The 15,946-nt window shown below is 61.8% G+C and overlaps 1 protein-coding gene across 11 annotated transcripts in view; it reads left to right on the top strand.

Moving 5' to 3' along the window:
* Positions 1-15,946, top strand: part of GSE1 (Gse1 coiled-coil protein) — a 413,470-nt gene that overhangs the window by 361,787 nt on the left and 35,737 nt on the right. The window lies entirely within an intron of this gene.

Raw genomic sequence — 15,946 nt, 5'->3', positions numbered from 1 at the left:
GCCTGACTCAGCCGCCCTGCCACAGGTGAGGGGGGCCCAGGGCGCAGGCTCCGACTGGCAGCCCGTGTGTCATCTGCGTGCGGCTGCTGGTGGATTGTGCGGGGAGTCACCACCCCGCCCGTCTGCCCCGGGGACTAGGAAGCTGTCTGCAGGCCGGGCTCTGTGATAACAGCTACACGGATGCGTCCCAGTGGCCCCCTATCAGTGCCGTCCTGACCTCTGGGTGAAGGGGGGGTGCTGAGTTGGCCTTGGCCACTTTGTCTACTGCGGCAACATGCGAAGGGGGCCTCGGGAGCCAGCCAGGATTTTCCTTTTGGTGAACCTTAGGGGCGGTGCAGGTCTGGAGCCTGGAGCTGGTGAGCAGCCAGGGCGGTGACCCGGGGTCAGCCCCGCCTTAGGCAGGGAGGCTGGGAAGCCGGTGTCCTGGTTCCAGGCACCGTCATTCTGTGAGGCCGGGCTCCGAGCAGGGCAGCTCGGCCGTCCCCGACGGCGCAGGCCCTGACCTGTGGGGGCCAGCTCACCGAATCCTGGCTTGGCACAGCTGAAGAGGGTTTATAGATGCCCCAAGCTTGCTTTCCTACAGCTGCTGGTGACCAGGCTTCCCTAACCCAGTAAAGCCACAGCTGCCGGGTTCGTGGCCGCGGCCTGGGGAGCTCTCAGAGTTCCCCAGGTGAGTCTCACTTGCAGAGGAGACTGGGAATCAGTTCCCTATTGGGTGAGCACATTGAGGCCCAGAGGCAGGTGGGGGCCGCACCCACGTTCACAGCAAGAAGCAGACCCCTTCAGAAGCTCCAGCACCCTTTGCCAAACCATGTCTATGGCCTTCAGTAACTTCCCGGTCTCAAGGGCAAGGTCAGAGGCTGTAGATCCACCCGAGAGAACCTTGGAACCTTGGGGTTTCGGAGCCAAAGAAGCCTCCTACCCCTGGGTTCAGCATCGCCGGCCAGAGAAGCCAGAGCAAAGCTGGCACAGCGCCACTCTGTGGCATATCTGCGTTCTGCACCTCCCAGCCGGGCACCTCCCCAGCCCACTGGGTCCCCTGATGGCCCTCGACCCTTGGGTAGGCGAGGTCCCTGCTCCCCTGCTCTGAAGGAGGAAGGGCCTCCGGGCTTAGAGCCCCTACCTGAGAGGTGGGTGCCCGCGGCTCCTACTTTGCCAGAGGAACGCAGGTGAGTGAGACCTGGCTGCTAGCGCTCTCTCTCGCCCCGGGAACGCGTAGGGGCTTGTGGAGTCAGCCAGCAAGGCAGGTTTTGCCTGGCCCCATGCGAAGGCTTGGAATTCCCAGTCTGGGTTATTCGAAGTCCACAGCGGGCTGGGGTTGGGTGGTAGCGCGTTAATTACCTGTGTTATGGCAACACAGCAGCCTCTAAACCACAGGGCTGCGTGAAGCCGGCCGGCCCCCCTTGCCCGGCCCCCCTTGCCCGGCGTGCCAGCAGAGCTGTTTTCCCGAGCTGCAGGGATCTGTGTTCCAGGTGACATTTCAGCTTGGCCACTCGCTTCCATTTCTCTCCTCTCTCGTCGAGTGTGGTGCGGGCCGCCGAGCCCCTGGCTCCGCTTCCCCACACTGGCCTTTCTCCCCGATCGAGGCCACAGGCGGGAGGGGACGTGTTCCTGTCAGTGAGAATTTATTGAGCGCCTGCTATGAACCTGGCCCGCGCCGGCTGCTCGGAGGTGTACATGCAGATAAGACCGGAGCGCATCCCGAGCGGCCCTTTGCACGCCTGCCAAACGGCGCGCCGGGGGCCTTTTAATCTCGCCTCTGCAGCTTCGTTCCCCCACCAGCCTCTTGACGTGCGCCTCTGCTCCAGCAGGATGGAACCACAGGCCTCCCTGCTCTGTGCCCTGTCCCTGCCTTTGCTGGGGCTGCTCCTCTGCCTGGCACTCTCCTGTCAGCTGCGAAGCCCGGGGTCCCTGAGACCAACCCCACCCCCCGCCGCCTCTCCCTCCCCAAAGCCTAGAGCACATCCAGAGGGGAAGCTCCTGCAGAGCTGGGCGAAGTGAGAGCAGCCTCCGGAGAGGGTGGGTAGGCCTGGCGGGAACCAGCATGTGCAAGCCTCTATGGAAGAGAGGGCTTCTGGCTGAACTTGAGGCTTTGAAGGGGTCCCCGGGGGACCTGGCGGACTCTGGGAGGGACTTAACTGAGGAAGGAGATGTGGGGGGAGCAGGAAGCCCTCAGACCAGGTGTTCATTCTTGACTACATTTTAGATTCACCTGGGGACTTTTTAAACCCCCAGCCCCCCAGCCCAGGCCGCACCTGTGACCGGTGAAGACCCAAATCTCTAGGGTTGGGGCCCGGGTATCTGAGCTTCCAAAGCCCCAGCTGAGCTCCAAGGGCCTTCTGCTGGGGGTGGGGAGCCGTGGGTGAGGCATCCTCGGTGGAGAGGGGGGGCTGCTGCTTCCTCAGGAGAATTGCGGTCCCACGTGGGAGGCCAGAGTTTGCTGTTGGCCCCAGAGTTGCCCCAGGTGAGCTGCAAGCCCTTCTCCTAAAGGGGCCTTCCCGTGCGGGTTGTGCTTGGATGGGTGGCTTCTCTGTCTCTGGAGCGCTGGCCAAGCCTTCCCTTCCTGGAACCGGTTCCTCCAGCTGGAGGTGTGAGAAGTTGCACGTTGCAGTGGCTTTTTTGGGGGTTGCCAGACTCCTCGTGGGTCAGTGATGGCATAGGCCCTCTCACCGAGGTCGGGGCTGCTGCGCGCCCCCGCCACCCCCAGCTGCTGCCTTCCTGTAGGATGGGGAGGCAGTGGCTTTTTGGAGTCAAGGATTGAGGTGACATAATGCGTGTCACAGGCCCGTGCCTGAACGGGTCAACAAAGAGGAAGGGCCGAAGCCCTCCGGGGGCTGGGGGAAGAGCCCGTGTCTGCTCTTAGTGCCTGTTGGTCTGTCTCTGACCAGGGCAGTCACCTCTGGCTGAACCTGTGTGACTGGCACACTTGCGGGCCTGGGTTTTCTCTCTAAAGGAGGAATGGCCGTGGCGCCCACGTTGTTGGGCTGTAGAGGGTTAACCGCGTTCTTATAGAGCGCTCAGAGCAGCGCCTGGCACGGAGGGCACTCGTGGTGGGGTTTGTCAGGAAGCGCGCCAGGTCATCCCCGACTTGGTGGCTCTAGGAGTCCTGGGATTTTAACCGAGGACACCGGAAGGCTCGGTCCACTGCCCTCTGTGGCCTCCCAGGGGCTCCCTGGAGCCCCCACTGACCCTCCCCCTGGTGAGGCTGCAGGAACCAAAGGGTTCTTCTGGGGCCTGGCCCACTACCAGGGTCTTGGACACGCATGGACGCGCATACCCACCCCTCTGGGGGGACTTGCTGCCCCCTGCCCCACCCTGTGGTGGTGGGTGGGATTGCTGGTGGTGCCTCTTCTAGCCCTGCCCTTCCTGTCCAGTTGGCACATCTGTGCCCGCAGGCAGCAGCAAAAGGTTTCCTTCCATCAGTTGGCTTTTGGTCAGGGAGGGCCCTATCGACATTGGCAGGTGGAGGCTTCTGAAGGAAAATCCATGTGTCAAAAGCTGAGGAGAATCAGGCCTGCAGGCGGAGTGGGTGGGGCCTCCTTAGGGCCCCCCCGGGCGTCTCCACCATCTCCCCCCCCACCCCCAGCTGAGCTAGGGCCCCAGGCGCCCCCTGCTGTGCCACCGGCCTGTTTGGGGACAGGAAGGATGAGATGTCCTGGGGTGGTTCTCACTCTGTCCTCTTGTTCCCTGAGGGTCTGGCTGGCAGGGTCGGGATTACCCTGTTTGGCCATCAACTGGGAGAAACAGGAGCTCATCTGTCTGCCTCCTCTCGCCCCACGGGGGCTCACGCTGCTGCCCCCCACCAGACATCCGTGAAGGATAAAACCCAGGGGCAGGAACGGATTCTTCCTGCCAGATTTCTGGGGTCCGTTTATCTTTGAATGTATTTGTGTAGCTTTTTTACGTCGGCTGTGTGGTCTCTCTCCCTTCACTTAGGCACAGAGGGACGTGCTAGACCAGACGACGGCCAAGTTGAATACAGGTCAAGGTGAAATTCTCCATCAGATGGGAACACTGGAGGGACTTCTGCATCCCAGAGGTGGCAGGCCTGTGTGACTGCCCCCTGCCACTTCGTGGGGCGGTGGGGTGGGGGGAAGAGGTGAGCTGCCCTCATTTCACAGGATGAGAAAACTGAGGCTCAGAATCGGCCCCTGAGGCTCTGTCCTCGGGGCCCCGTTTAGAGGGGCTCTTGAGAAGGATTTCTGGCCGACCCTGCTCGGGCTCGCGGGGGAAGGGAAGTGTGGGCTGCGATTGTCTGTTTTAGATCAGATTGATGGCTGGGCCTTTCTTTTCTGGACACAGAGACGTAGCTTTTTGGAAATAGTTGTCTCGTGAGACTCTAAGACGCGGGAGGGCTTCCTTGGTGGCACTGCTAGTGCCGGGAGCCTGTCACCTGGGCACAGGGAGTGGGTTGTAACCACATAGCCGGTTTCCAAGTTGAAGCTTGCAGGACTGCATCACCTTCCTCCTCGCGCGGTGCTGTGTGTCGTGGGGTGTCTGGGCCGGGCTTCTTCCAGCCTGGGCCCCGGAGGCCCCCCGCCGTTTGGTGCTGCCGTGTTCCCAGTTCCCACGGGCGTGTTCTCACTTCATGACAGTGACCCATCTGTGATCCCTTGAATAGGTCTTGGGAGGGGAAAAGGCCGGGTGTGATGTCTTGATGTCCTGCATCATTAAAAACGTTGCCGGGAAAGGGAGGTCCCGTCATGGCGCAGTGGTTAACGAATCCGACGAGGAACCATGAAGTTGCGGGTTCGATCCCTGGCTTTGCTCCTTGGGTTAAGGATCCGGCGTTGCCGTGAGCTGTGGTGTAGGTTGCAGATGCGGCTCGGATCCCACGTTACTGTGGTTCTGGTGTGGGCCAGCGGCTACAGCTCCGATTCGACCCCTAGCCTGGGAACCTCCATATGCCGTGGGAGCGGCCCTAGAAAAGGCAAAAAGACAAAAAACAAAAACAAAACACACACGTGGCCAGATTCCTCCAGAAAGAGTTGTGGGGACTCGCCTTTCTACCCATGCTGCAACCTAGACCCTTATTTACCCGACTCTGGCTGATTGGGGTTCCCTCTGCACCCCTCAGCCTCCAGGGCGTTCATTCTCCCCACAAGGGAGAGAAAACCTGTCCATCAGCCTTGAGGCTTTTGTGGCGCCAGCAGTCGAGCTCGGGGGCAGCCAGGCCCACCCCTCACCAGGTGACCTGGGAGCCCTTCGAGGTGAAGCCTGGTACCTGAGAGAGCCAATTCTGGCCTCAGCATCCTGCCTGGGTTCCTGGAACCCTGTGGAGGGTTTTCGTTGTTTAGGCCTAGGCAGTTGGCTGCTCAGCCACTGATGGATGTGGCCTGAGGACGGTATCCGGCCTGGCCTGGCGTGTGGCAGGGTTGGGTCTAGGCAGCTCACAGGGGGTGGCTTGTGAATGTTTTTGTGAACCTCTACTGGTGGCCCCACTCGGAAACCCATTTTGGCTGCAGCTTAGTTGTTTTTTGTTAAGTGGGGCAGTGACTGATGTTTGGGCATGGTACATAGGGCTTTGAAGATGGTAGAGGAGCCTGAGTGAGGAAATACCACTAGAACTTAGATCTTGGAGGAGTCCCCCTTGTGGCCCAGCGGGTTCCAAACCTGAGTAGTATCCATGAGGATGTGGGTTCAATCCCTGGTGTCGCTCAGTGGGTTAAGGATCTGGTGCTGCTTTGAGCTGCAGTGTAGGTCACAGACGAGGCTCGGATCCTGAGTTTCTGTGGCTGTGGTGTAGGCCAGTAGCTGCAGGTCCGATTTGACCCCAGCCCCGGGAACGTCCATGTGCCACACGTGTGGCCCCAAAGACTTAAAAAAAAAAAGAATTTAGACCATGGAAACTCCATAAGAGCTTCGTATCTTTGCTCCTCCATAGCCTCTTGGCCCGGATGGAAGTGCTGGGGAGGTGTGTCAGTGCTCGGGCTTGGCTTTATAGAGGGTTGTGTGCTGCAGGGTCTGTAGACGCCACGTACCTCTGTACCCGCATCTGGATCCACGGGGCTTACAGGTAGGCTTTTGTGAGCTTGGTCCAACTCCATGCACAATTCAGTGCGTGTGCTTCCTTGGAGAGACGGTCTGGTCTGTGACTTTGAACCATCATGAGAATGGACCTTTTTTGCAGAAGCGAAAACCATTTTATAATCCGAGGCAAGTCTTGCCTTTGACTCGAGTGGGGCCCACCCGCCGTGTATCGGGGCCTCCCTCCTGGCTGCCCCTCACCCCCAAGCTGAAGGGGGGAGGGGTCCACCCCTCTCTGTTGAAGCTGGATAAACGATGTTTGCTGACACCCGAGCCGAGTGTCCTGGTCGCATACATTTATTAAGCCCCCGTAGACGCTGTTTGTCGCCCAAACCCGCATCGTTTCAGAGCTGGCGAGGTCTCCGGGCATCGCGCAGGCTGACCAGCCTGAGACGGTAGGGAGGGGTGGGGATGCTGCTGAGCTGGACAGACTAAGGGACAGTTGCCACTCTTGGGTTTGGTGGCTCCTGATTTTTCAAGAGAGACCAGAAATCTTCATTTTGACTTGAAACCTCCCATTCTAAGACACTGTCCATGGATTCACTTTTAAACATATCTCGGAGTTCCCGGTGTGGCTCAGCGGGTTACAAATCCAACTGGTATCCACGAGGACGTGGGTTCGATCTCTTACCTCCCTCGGTGGGTTAAAGATGCGACATTGTGGTGAGCTGTGGTGTTGGTCGCAGCCGTGGCTCAGATCTGGTGTGGCTGTGGCAGAGGCCGGCAGCTGCAGCTCTGATTCAGCCACTAGCCTGGGAATCTCCATAGGCTGCAGGTGCAGCATATTTTAATGTAAATAAATAAATAAAGATATCGCAACTGCAGGCCCAGTAAAAGCAGGTTGGTGAGTTCTCGCCGTTGTGCAGTTTGGGTTAAGAATCCTGCTGAGGCAGCTCGGGTCACTGCGGAGGCGGGGGTTCAGTTCGTGGCCTGGGAACTTCCATATGCTGTGAGTGTGGCCATTGAAAAAAAAAAAAAAAAAAACAGGAATTCCTGTCGTGGCTCAGCAGTTAACAAACCCGACTAGCATCCACGAGGATGCGGATTCGATCCCTGGCCTCACTCAGTGGGTTGAGGATCTGGCATTGTCGTGAGCTATGGTGTAGGCCGGTGGCTACAGCTGTGATTCGACCCCTAGCCTGAGAACCTCCGTATGCCGTGGGTGTGGACCTAAAGAGACCAAAAATGAAAAACAAAACAGGTTGACGGATGAAAGGGGGCTACTTAGAACCCCACCCCTCCCAGGGGTGCTGATGGGGAAACTGAGGCTCAGACCCCATGGTGACCTGACAGGACCCCACTGGAAGCTTAGGGGGGGCCAGGCCAGCATCCCCATCTTCCAGCTGTTTCCCTACCAAGGATGCGGTTCCTTGACGTAAGCCCTGGTGGTCCTGCCACGTGGACTCTCAAGTTCCCAGTCCGCCAGAGCAGGGTGCAGTCTGGCTGGCTCTGCACCTGCCAAGATGCAGCTGGTATCTGTACTTGTTCTGCAGGCTGAGGACCTCCTCAGTGCCCTGGGGGCTGGGGATGCAGGTGAAGGTGCCCGCTCTGCACAGACTCTTGTCAGCACCGTCTCAGGACTGAAGGGACAGGTGCTCTGACAGTCTCTGGAACCTCTGTTCACCCGAGGGGTCGGGCGGAAGCCATTGAAATGCCTGCATTCCTGGGCCCAGGTTGGTCAAGCCCCGTCCAGCGGGGGCCTTTGCTTCCTCTTCTCCCTGCCCCTCAAAGTCTGGTCTCCCATGCAGGCTTCCTCCCTTCGGAGAAAGGACCTGCCCTTGACCCCTGCCCCCCTGGCCTCTCTTCCTGCCTGCTGGCCCTGGCCTCCCGCTCCATGGAAACTTGGAGGCATTTAGTGGCTGCCTCCTCGCCAGGTCGGGTTCCTGTCCTTCGGGACCTCTGTCCCGGACACCTCGGACCCCCACCCACGTCCTGCACCCCGGGCCTCCAGGCCCTACTCAAAGGGCTGCTTCATGGGCGAGGTGGGGCTGGGTGGCCTGGTGGGCTCAGGGGCCTCGGGCACATAAAGGGGTCACTCCCGGCGTTGTGGCCTGGGCACCCTCCAGCCCAGAGCTGTTGGAATGTGGGATTCGGGGGTGGGGGGCCCGTCCCAGATCATCTGGAAGGTGGTGCAGCGTGTGGCGGGTGCTTGCGGCGGCCTGCAGGAGAGGAGGGGACCCCTAAGAGGGGTTGTGTCCAGCATTTTGTCGTTTAAAGGGAAATTGTCCATAGAGCAGCTCGGAAAACCGGGGTCACGCGTGCCCGGCTCCTCGGCATCTCAGCATGCCACCCCAGGCTCAGTGTGACTCTGTTCCAGCCTCGGTTTACCCATCTGTGGAGTGGGGGTAGGGGCTGGGCCGTGTAGGAGGCCCTTGGCTGACCTCTCTGCTTGGGGTCTGGTCCTGGATTATCGTGAAGGGTGACCGAGCCGCACTGGGCAGGGCCAGGCGCTGTGACTGTTACTGCTGACACTGTGGTTCAGGACCACCTCCGAGGGTCCTGGGCTCCGCCCTGATCCTGTCTCTCAGCCTTTTTTGTCTGAATTGTGCACTGGGTTTCTGCCTCTCCCGCTCCACACCCCTCCCGGGCCGGCCCCGCCACCCCCTGGCTGCTGCCAGCCCTTCATCTGCCCGTCCCGGGCTTCTCCAGACGCAGCACCCGCTTAGAATAATCGCCGTCAAATGTCGTGACCATCTGTTGCCTGACTTCGTCCTTTGCCTCCACCGGCATGTCCGGGTCTCCCAGTCGTCTGTGGCCTTGAACCCCAACCCCTGGATTGTCCTTGGAGGCTTCTGTCTGCCCCGAGCCCCACCGCTGAGCTCTCCATGCGGGAGCCCTGCCCATGAGCAGCTGCGGCCTCGGCCCCGCAGGTTCTGCCCACTGGGGAGCTCTGCCCGGGTTTTCCTGGCACACGATCTGAGTGTCACATGCGTCTAGGGGTGTCTCCTGAACATGCTTCATCCTGGAGCCTGGATTCACCCTCCTGATGCGTGCACGCGCACACACACAGTCCCTAACACGCGCCCCCCCGGTCCCTAACCTGACAGCACGCAGGGCTGGGGAGGCCCCTAAGTGTCACCAGCCCCTCATCGTCCCCACTTGCTGCAGCTGCTGAGCCCGATCTCTTTGGCTGCCTGGTGACCCCAGACATGAGCGGTGCTGGCTCTGGGGTGGGCTCCTGTTCTCACTGACAGGGGTCCTGGCGGAGGCTTTCTGCAGCTTGTAAGCTCCTGCCTTGCGCCTTCGCAAGCAATTTAACGAATGCCGCTGAGTGACAGGCTGCCCGGGGCGGGATGGCAGCCTTGTTCCTCGTGTTACTCCTGGGCCGGGGTCTCCTCCGGACACACAGGCTGCCTCCCTCCCTCCCCCCTCTTCCCCCTCTCCCCCTTGATCCTTCTCTCTGGTTCCGGGTCAGGATCCAGGCCATCTGCTCGGGCCGTCCCCAGCGCCAGCAGTTAGCAATGGCCTTGGCTCGGCTTGCTGGTCCCTGGGGCCTGGGCCTTGGGGATACATCCAGGTCTGGGTCTCTCTGGGGGCAAGCAAAGGCCCCCATCCCCTTAGAAAGCTACAACCCGAGGGGGTGTCACCTTCCTTGAAAGAGAACACCCAGGCCTAAAGCAGGCCACCCCGGGCATCCCGGACCAAAGACCTTCCCGACTCGCCCCGCCCCCACCCCCAAGAAAGACGGCTTCGTGCAAGTGAGCTCAGAACACGCCGGAGGCAAATATAATTATGAATTTATTATGAGGCCGCTCCGGCTCCGGGGATCACGTGGCGCCCCGCACCGCCGCCGCCTGCCCGGGTCTCTGCTCGGGTGACCCCGGCCTTGTTAGGGCTGCCGGAGCATCGCCCCTTTTGGGGGGCGGCGGCGCGGAGGCCCCGAGCCGGGGGACGCCCTGTATTTGTTCACAAACATTTCTTTCTGCGGTAATGAAAAATTACCAAGAGGGGTGATTAGAGAATGCAAGTCCAGATTGCACACGCCGGCCTGAAAGTGAGGCCCTGCTGGGCCCGGCCTCGTGGGGTGTAATTACCCGGGGGGGAGGGGGGCTGTCAGGGGAAGGGGCGGATTGGTGCTTGAACCGGGAGCCAGCAGAAAATTCATCTCAGCTATTAGCTTGTAATTACAGAGCATGGAGGGAGCGGGCCTGAGGTCTGGAGCCGCGGAAGAGCGGGATGAAAGGAAGCCGTAATTACGGGATCCGCGGGAGGCTGGAGGGAGGCCGCGGCGTGCTGATTAATAACGCCCTCCGCCGGCCGCCGAGGGGGGAGCGCGGCCGGCCCCCCCTCTTAAGTCCTGCTGTTCGGAGCGTTTGGCCAGCGGGGACCCGATCGATCGGGGTCTGTTCAGAAGAACCCCGGACGGGGCGGGTTCTGGAAAAGCGTCCGCCGTGCCTCCAGCCCGGCGCGCCCTTCGGAGTGGATTTGTCGTCTTCGCTTTTTTTTTTTTTATATAAGCTTTGTGCTGCTGCTGGCCGTGAGAGGCCTGGGCAGGGAAGAGAACCCAGGATTCAGGAAGGACACCAGACTTTGGTAGATGGACAGTTAAGGCGAGGGCCTCCCTGGGCCGTCCTGGGGCCAGAGGTCATTGCTTCTTAGACTGTGGGCATCCGTGCGACGAGGGGCCAGGTTGGTTTGTGGGTACCGTTGGCCTGGCAGCGTTCCCTCTCCCCCTGCCCTCGGCCTCGGGCACAGGGCAGGGGCTCCCGCCTCCCCGTGTCTGGCTGTGGCTGCTGTTTTCTGCTGGGGGGTCGAGCAGGCAGGCGATGGTGGTGGCAGGAGGCGCCTGTCCAGGGCTGAGCACGTGTGGTGCCCAGGAGGCCACCTGAGCTCCACGTGTGGGGGCTGGTGCCACAGAGAGGGAGCCGTGTCGCCACCCCAGCCCCCCAGGCCTCATCCATCACGGGCCCTCCTCCCGGCCAAGCCTGTTCCCAGCTGTTAGGATAATGAATTTACATGAGCTGATAATGCAGACAAGAGCTCAGTGATGGCCGGGAGCACAGAAGTTAATAAATACCTCTCTAAAGCGGGGGGGGGGGGGGGGAGCCGGGGGGGGGGGGCGTCAGTGCTCCTGCTTCTCAGCTTCCTGAGGTTACCAGGGCCATCTCAAGGCTCCCCCGCCCCTGGGGCCTCCATGGTCACGTATGGCACCTGCCTGGCCTCTGCAGAACACCTCTGTGGGGGAGGCCGGGCCAGCCTACCTGGGCAGGGCTGGGGGACAGACTGTCCCCCAGCCCTGCCCTGGAGTGACGCTGAGCCTGTGAGGGGCGTGAGGCCACAGAGGTGGGTGTGGGCCCCCGACGACGGTGACCTGTGCGGGGTCTCTGGGTCCCCCGCATTTGGCCTTTGTCCTTCTGCATCCCAGGTGCGAGGGGGCTGTCCCCCCAGCTGGGCTGCCTGTGGTCCCGCAGCCCCCACCACCCCTCCCCAGCCCGCCAGGGCTCGCCTGCTGAGGAGGAATGCTAATTTTAGACTCCCCTAACAAAGCTGCTCATTTGGAATTCTATTTTAAGTGACCTGACATCAGCAGAGCAGCTTTCCTGCTCAAAGCTGCTCCAGAGCCCACGGCTGACACCACGGCAGGGACGCTGGCTTTGGGGGACCCCCCCGGGGCCGAGGGGTTGTCTGTGGGGCGTTGCAGGCCTCTGGTGGGGCCTCGGCAGCAGGTGCCAGGCTTTGAAGGCGGGGAGGGAAGGCTCAGAGAGGGTGGGGGTATCCCTGGATGCCAGGAGCAGTGTGACAGTGGCATGCAGGTGGCGCCTGGCCCAGGGAGGGAGGGGACAGAGGGCAGACCTGCCTGTGGGGACCCTGGTCATGGGAAAGGCTGGGGTTACGGGAGAGCATTTGGGGTCCAGCAGGGGCACCCCAGTTCCTTCAGCTCCCTCATCTGGTCAGCAGGGTGCCCTGTGCTCCTGTTGGTTGTACCAGCCTCATGCAGGCAAGTCTCTTTGAGGGTCCCCCGTTTTTAAAAACCGGGTTCACTACAGAAAAACCAGGACACAGGGAAGTAAATAGGCTGGGAGCTCCCTGGTGGTGCAGTGGGTTAAGGACCCAGTGTTGTCATGGCTGTGGTGCAGGTTCAGTCTCTGGACTGAGAACTCCCACATGCCTCAGGTATAGCCAAAAAAAAAAAAAAAAAAAAGGAAAGAAAAGAAAAAAGTAGAAGTGCTAACAAGAAAATTGCTCTTCCTCTGCCAGCTAAAGACCCCACGAGTGACCTTTAGGGACATGTGATGCTCTGGGGTCTGACCCGGGATTTGCCCTGTGGCTGCTCCCCCCTTATTCTAGTACCGCTCCCATCCTGCCCAGCGCTGGCAGCTGGTGGAAACAGCATGTCTGCCCAGGTTGCCAGCTGGCTGGCCTGTCACATGGCCACTGGGTAGTGACCTCACATCTGCTCCTGGGCTGTGGGAGCTGGCCCCCACGAGGTGCAGGAGCTCACTGCCTGCCTCCCCTCCCTGCTCGCCCCCGACCCTCCGTCTCACGGCAGCACACGTGTGTGGGCTGTGGGGCACAGCAGAGCGAGGCCCCCCTCCTGCACCCCCAGAATGGGCCTAGGTCTGGGCCCCGACCAGCTCTATGGGAACAGGACACAGGTGCCGTGTTCAGGTAACCCCAGCCCTGCCGTCGACCACCCGTCCGCCCCTGGGCGCAAGCCTGGGGTCCTCTCTCTGTAACAGGGGCCTGGGGACATCTTTCTCTGTGAGGTGATAGGATTTAAAGGATGGTGGCTGGTCCCCCCAGAAGTGCGAGAAAGGGGAGGCAGGTGGTTGATGGCCTCCGACGGCATCAGAGGGGCCCATTTCGGAGACGGGGGTGGGGGGGTGAAGGTGCAGAGCATTTGCCGAGGGTCGGGCGTCTCTGCGTCCAGGAAGGAGGGAGCAGAGATTGAGAGGCTTGATGCACGGAGGACATGGCGGTGCTCCCTGCACCTGTCAGCTGACGCTGTGGAACAGATGGTCCCACACCTGAGCATGTGTGGATCTGGGGGCAGCTAGCCGGGTGGCCCTGGTTCAGAGTCGGATGCAAACTGTCTCGGGGGCTGGGGTCTCATCTGAAGGCTCCCCTGGGCCTGGAGGAGCGGCTGCCCAGATGGGGCCTCACATGGCTGTTGGCGGGGGGCCTCGGTCCCCACAGGCTGCTGGGGTGTCCTCACAGCCTGGCCCAGGGACCCGCGGGAGTGCAGGGAGGCGGCTGGGAGCCACCGAGAGCCTCCCGGTGGCAGTGTCCAGGCTCCGGCCGTCCTCTGTTGACTGGAGTAGTGGAGAGGTCTGGCCCACATTGAGAGCCTGGGCTTCCTTCCCGCCTTGAGGGGATGTCTCATGGGCTTTGGACGTGGTTCTAAACCCCTGCGGTCAAGTGCATCTTAGCATCTTTTGTTCTGGCATCTCGGTTAGGCCTTGGGTCGGACAGGTGACATCCTGAGTGGTGAGAAGGCTGTATCGGAGCCTAGGACATGGGGTTCGAGCCCTAAATGGGCTGCTGAGCTGTGTGGCCTTGGAACAGCTCCTGGGCTCAGTTTTCTGCTGGTGCCCCCCCGCCACGGTTGTCTGAGACCCCAAGGGCAGGCCTGGGGTATGTGTGCAGTAGTCAGCGGGAGGGCCCCTCTGATGCTGTGGCCTCTCCCAGGCCCATAGAGAGGCTCTCCTGAGTGGCGATGTGACCCAAGGACTGCTTAGGTGTCCCAGAGAGGGCCTTCATGTCCCTGGGGTGGGGAGCCTGGAGCCCCCCCCCCCACCTGTTTCCTGGCAACCTGTCTTGCTGACGCCGTCCTCTGGGTGCTGGTCGGGACCCCCAGGACCTGGTGCTCTGTGCAAGGGCTGGGTCCCCATAAGGGGGGCTCTCCATCTTACAGCAGCCCCCGCCCCCCAAAAAAACCCTCATCTATCGGCTGAGCATGGGTGCCGAAGGTGCGTCAGTCCCAGGCAGGACCTGGTCGGTTCTAGACCGCCTGTGTCTGCACCTGTGTGGGGTCACGTCCTCGGGTGTCCCAGGGGGCAGCAGGTCGCACGCTCTGGTCCCCTCCACCCTGCGGTGTCCCCTGTGCCCCTTTTCATCAGCCTCAGCCACTTGGGGACCAGAGAGCTGGGGTGTGTGGCTCCGGCCCGGCCGGGGGAGGGGCGGTGGGGGGGGCAGGTGGCGCATGTCCAGTAACTCGGGGCACAGTCTGCTGAGTCAGACCCTAAGGCCTGCGCCGAGCCCCTTGCCCATCCAGACCTGGATTTCTGCCGCTGTCGGCTGTCCAGGTAGGTGACAGGAACAGTGACACCCGGGATGGGCCGGGCTTGCTCTGGAGCCTCCCATCAGTTACCTCATGGGATTAACCTTGTGTCACAGGTCTTGTCTTGATTCCCAGTGTATGGATGAGGCGACTGAGGCCCAGAGAGGCAGAGTAACGTGCCCATAGTCACACAGCTAGAGGCAGAGCCGAGGTTCCAGCCCCGCAGCGTGGCCTCCCCGTCCGTGCTAAGCCCTGACCTCCAAGCTCCTGCGGCCTCCTCCATCTCTGTCCTGACCGTCCCTGTTCCCGGGGGAGGACAGGGCGCTGAGAGGGGCTTGGGGCTCAGCTCACGAGGTGTGGCATCCGCCTTGGGGGCCCCGAGTGCCTGGCTGGTGCTCTTCGTTTATGAGCCCTCGGGCTGCCCAGGCTCTTGGGCGTCTCCGCTGGGCTCGAGGTGCCCGTGCTCAGCATGGGGGGCCCACCCTCCTCCCCATCCTTCCGGGAAGCCGAGGACACACAGGGTCAGCTTCAGGCCAGCGTCGCCCCGGCCACTCAATGGGGCTGTTGCTGCGGGGCACTGTCCCCGGCGTGGCGCCGCCCACGTGACCCGCCGGCAGCTGGGAGGCCGGCCTGCTGGCCGTGGGTGCAGCGGCTCTTGTGGGGGTCCTTTGTTCCCGAGGTACAAGCCTCTCCCAAGAGCATGGTGTTCCCTCGGGCTCGTGCCTGCCTCGGTATTGTCTCCGATGCGCCAGCCTGCCGCCCCCACGGCCGCCCTGGCCCTTCCCCCGGCCTGCGCCCCCAAGATTTCTCTCTTTTCCCGCCTCCTGGCTCTCCGGGACTTGGGGTTTGGGTCGTGCGCCGGGGCCTGTGGCGTCTCCTGGCTGCATCTGGGGGCAGTGGGCTGCAGGGCAGGTCTCGGGGGCCACGCCTGCCCTGCCACCTGCAGGGAACCCAGTGGTCACCTGGCCGCCGGGGATGGTCGTGGCGGCAGGTCCCAGTTAGACTCCCGTTGGGGTGGACGCAGACCCCGCAGAGGCGAGGCGCGCTCCCGGGGCTGCAGAGAGCTTCTTGGGGTGGAGCCGTAGCCTCGGGGAAGCAGGCGTTCCGGGTCTGTCCTTCCTGGGTGTTCTCTCAGTGTGTCTTTCCTTTCTTCCTGGACTCCCACGAACCCTCCCCGGGGACCCCGCGCACCCCCTGGAGCTGTTCCTCGGAGGTGGTTTCAGAAGTCCATTGGCCTCTCCGTGCACACAGCCTGCCAGGCAGTGGGCCTTGATTTAAACCCCTCCAGTGCACCCATGGCGAGGGAGTGGGGACCCAGCAGGTGCCCTGAGAGGGCCGCAGATGTTAATGGGAAACTTATTTATGGCTCTGTCTGCACCTGCCTGTGCCCGTGCCCGTGCCCATGAGGGAGCCCAGCCTTTACCGATGGGGCTCGTGGGGCAGGAGAAGGTTCAGCCTCCTCGGACCCGAAAGACCAGGGGCTCACGGGGCAGCGTCTGATGTTATGTCCGGTGGGCGGCTCCTTGGTCAGCGCTGCCTGAAGCCGGATTTCCTGGGGACAGCAGTTTAGACGTGCAGATGTGTGTCTTCAGTGTCCAGGTGGGATCTGTGCCAGGTGCGCCCCCGCAGGTCGGCAGGTAGCCGTGGTCTCTGCCCACTTCCGTCTCCAAGCACCTTCTCAGTGCAGACCCGCTGGGC

Source organism: Sus scrofa, chromosome 6 (genome assembly GCF_000003025.6).
Source record: "Sus scrofa isolate TJ Tabasco breed Duroc chromosome 6, Sscrofa11.1, whole genome shotgun sequence".
NCBI classification, from domain to species: Eukaryota; Metazoa; Chordata; class Mammalia; order Artiodactyla; family Suidae; genus Sus; species Sus scrofa.
Note: the sequence above shows the minus strand (reverse complement) of the source record. Positions and strands in the feature narration are given on the sequence as shown.